The sequence below is a fragment of the Phocoena phocoena genome, chromosome 21 (assembly GCF_963924675.1).
Source record: "Phocoena phocoena chromosome 21, mPhoPho1.1, whole genome shotgun sequence".
NCBI classification, from domain to species: domain Eukaryota; kingdom Metazoa; phylum Chordata; class Mammalia; order Artiodactyla; family Phocoenidae; genus Phocoena; species Phocoena phocoena.
Window position 1 is genome coordinate 7,048,717 of NC_089239.1, and position 4,228 is coordinate 7,052,944.

Genomic DNA, 4,228 nt, shown 5'->3' on the forward strand with positions numbered 1-4,228 from the left:
GAGCCATCCTCTTGTTGAGACCCTCCTCTGTCCGCTGGGCCATGCTTTCAACCTCTTCACTGCCACAGCCCCTGGGGCACAGGAAAGAGCCTGGTGCTCACTGACTCCGTGAAGAAGCAGGAAGTCCTTGCTCCTTGGAGGGAATCTTGGTCAACCGAGTGGGCCGGAGGAGGCAGAGGCAGCTGGACCGGAGCAGAGACCGGGGCTCTGCCTGAACAGACCGGCTGTTCAGGCAGAGCCCCAGTGAATGAGTCATGTGTGAGGAAGGCTGTCGCTACCCCCCAGAGACTGGGGCGAAGGAGAACAGGCTGACAGGCAGCCCTACCAGGCCCTTTCTCTTCCTCCCTCGGGGGAACATGTGGGCCCCTCCAGAGTCGCCAGGATGACCTCTGAGGTCGTGTGCCTGCAGCTGGGGGATGTCGAGGGGCCGTAGGGAGGTCGGCCGCTGGCGGGGCAGTGACGCCTCCCCCTCCACAGGCCCTGTCTCCCGTCTAGTCTGGTTCTGCACCATGTCTTAGAGGGGAAACCTTCCCGGATGAGCCTAAGAGCATATCTGTGCTAGAGACCCTACGGCGAGGCGGCCCAGTGCCGCCTGGCGAGAGGCCCGGGCCCAGGTGCTCTCCGCCCTGCTGCTTTGGGAGGAGGACAGGTGGCTGACCCTTCCAGTCGAACCTGTCAGGTGCCTTGTCTGCTGAAACTCCTTCCTCTGCCAGTCAGAGCCCCAGGCGGGGCGGGTTAAGAGGGGAGAGCAGTCATCCCTCCGCACCCTGGCCATGGGAGGTGTTTACAAACACTCCCGGAATTCAGGGAGCCGGCCAGGGGTCAGAGGGCCCAGTGCCAGCCTTGCCCTCGTCATTGGGCCTGCTCCACCCGTCCACCCCCTGCCCCACGTGGCCTGAGGGTCTGTCTACAAAGCTGGAAGAAGACAGCCTCTTGGACTCTGGGCGGTCAGTAGGTAGGCCTTCAGGGACAGTGTGCTCCAGCTGGGGAGGGGGAAAAGCCACCCTGAGGTGTGTGGAGGGCGATCAGCCAGCTCCCAAGCACGCCCCGTGCTGGACCTCCTGGCATCTCTCCACCGGCAAGTTTCTCATTCCCGCCTCCGGTGAGCCCCACTCCTCTGAGTTAACCCCTGCCCGTGTCCAGTGTCTAGAGAGAAGGATATGGACCGGGACTTCTCTGAGGTGGCGAGGCTGCCCTGTCCTCCCCCAACCTCTCACTTCCTCTTTAACCACAGAGCTTATCTGTGTCTGACAGAGACCCAAACACATGAGGTCACCAGGGGATCCTATTTTCTCTTCCCCTCTCGCACCCCGCCTGTCCTCATATCCTTCCCATGAGTGGAGGGGATGCTCCGTGTCATACTCAGCCTGTGGGGCTGTCCTTCTGGGTTTCACTCCTGGCTCTGTCTCCCCCGGGGAACCGTGTGTGTGTGGGAGAGGAGGTGAGGCTGGAGATGAAAAACTTTACTCCTAGGATCAGTTTGGATGACAGGTCTCTGACTTTGTCTGGCTGGGAGGCAGTGGAGCAGTGGATAGGCAGGGCAGCCAAGAGGGGAGTATGGTACAGCCTTATTTATTGTAGCATCAACTTAGAATAGTCACCAAGGATGGGTCAGGGGTGGGGCAGAATGGGGCTGGAGGCAGACAGTCTCCAGGTGAAAACAAAGGCCGGTGTCTGGCTGTGACCTACCGCGCTATTGGCTGCTGGGCTGCTTCTGGTCATACCTTGCCTTACGACCTGATCACACCACCGTTCAAAGTCCTCTGGAGGCGGGCTCACCTGGTCCAGAACTCTGTATACACACCGTGGCCTGGTGTCCATGGTCTGCGTGATCTGGCCCGGCCTACCTGGGCTGCCTTTTCTCCACCACCTACCCCCAACGCCCTCCTGAAGTATCCCACAGTCTAGCCCCACTGGGGTACTCTGACCTCCACACTCCTGCTTTAGCTGTTCTGTTCTCTCCTGAAAGGCTCTTCCTCCATGCTCCCTTCTCTGTCTTTCAAATCTGGCATATCCTTTAGGGCCCAGCTCAATGCCATGTCCTTCATAAAAATCCACCTGCTTAAGATGTTAACTATTTTATAGAGAATGGATAAACAACAAGGTCCTACTGTGTAGCACAGGGAACTATACTCAATATCCTATGGTAAACCACAATGGAAAAGAATATAAAAAAAGAATGTATATATATATATATATATATATATATATATATGTATAACTGAGTCACTTTGCTGTACTGCAGAAATTAACATTGTAAAACAACTATACTTCAATTTTTAAAAAATTAAAAAAAAAATCCACTAGCTTAGAGAAATTGCTCTATCCTCAAAACACCCAAAGCATTTTATTGGTACAGGACTTCCTTTACAGCATTTGTCAGGGCGTGCCTTGGGACTGGGTCTCATTCAAAGGGTTTTGTGCCCTCCGTCTGTAGCACCTAGCACATGCTGGGCACCAGGTCAGTTCTCAATATATCTTTACAGTAGCGAATGGAGCCATAAGGTTGAATGAGGTTAACAGATCGTCAAGCAGGGAAATGGCACCAAATCAACAGAGTTCTGCTAGGCTTTCCTGCCGCTTACAGGTCTGGTACCTCCTTTCCTTTCCCCTTCCGATCACTGTTAAACATTTCAAGGCCCAGTAAATAGGCCTTTCCCACACTGCAGCCACCCTCAGTTGCAAACCTGAGGCATAATGTCTGTCTTGTAATTTCTTACGTGGTAAAAGGAAACACTATGTACTCATGGTTGGCTGGGATAACCTGCCAACTCTTCAGTTCCGTAGCACTTCCTGAGTACCCACTGGCTGCCCAGGTTTCTGCTGGGGGTTCTGGAGGAGACAAGTCACCACCCGGTCCTGCCCTGAAGAGGGCTATCAGAAGCCAGACCCTGGAGAAATCTGAGTGAAGCCTTGCGGTGGATAGGACATGGGCTGGCAGAGAGGTGGGCAGGACCGCCATGGGCCAGCCAAGTGAGTACATGGGAAGATTATCTGGGCTATAGTTTGTTCAGGAGATAGAGGAGAGTGAATCAGGGTGGGGTCCAGATAGGAATGCCTTGAGCCATCCAAGACTGGGGTTCTGAGGATCTGGAAGAAGCAAAGGATGCAGCAGAAACACTAGATGGGAGTCAGGACACCTGGGTTCTAGTCCTGGCTCTGTTGCAGGATCTTGAACGAGTCACTTCTCTGCTTCTCTGGGCCTTTCCTTAATTCTAAAACCTAAAAACCTTCAAAGTGACCTTTGCAATCTGATGGTCAATAGATATTTGAGTCTTTGAAGTAGCATACTGGGAATGAAGGGAATCAGCCACTCTAATGGAAACTGGGAACGAGAAAGTGCCTGACTGGGAGCTCAGAGATAAAGAGCGAGGAGAGACTGCAGAGGGTCCAGCCAGGGAGAGAAGGGGAACTGCGGGGAAGGGCCCCGTTGGGCAATCCCATTTTCAGTTCCTCCTTTCGTCCCCTTCCCCGACTTAGCCTCTTGGTCTCACCTTATTTGGTCAGGGCGGGGCAAAACAGAACACTCCCACGCCGTCTCAGGCGCCCCCTGCCTTTCCCTTCCCCTTTTCGGGCGCTCAAAAGATCCTCCTCGCTCTTCCCTCACCTGGCACCTTCCCCGAACCCACTTTCCTCCATAGCAACGCCCCCCGCGGCCAAAGTAGGAAGAGCAACGAATTTGGGAACGTATTCATAATTACCCTTGTAGCTACCGTTTATTGGGAACTCACCCTGTACCAGGTAACATTTTTTTATAGCAATTCTATGAGGTGATTGTTATCTCATTTTACAGATAAAGAAACTGAGACCCAAAGATATTAAGTAATCGGTGCAAGGTCACACACCTGCCGGTTGGCAAAGCCAGATTGGAAATGAGGTGTGGCTCCCCAGTAGCTGCTCTGGCCACTTCCGGTTGGGCCGGGAGACCTTTGGCAGTCGGAGACCCCTGCCCTCACCTAGCACCTCTCAGACCCGAATTCTTCAAGCCCCGCCCCCGCCCGCGCCGAGCCCGCCCAGTCCTCGGCGCCCTGGAGCCTCGCCCGGCCTGCGCGGAGGAGGCGGGCCCAGCACCCGCAGGTGGGGCGGGTGGCGGGGCGGGACCGGGAGGGGCAAGGCACGGAGGGGGCGTGGCCGGAAGCCTTAAAGAGGCCGGCGCGGCGGGGCGGGCCGTAGGGGCCGCGGGTCGCGGCGATCTTCTCAGTTTCGGTTGGACCGCAGCGCAGCCACC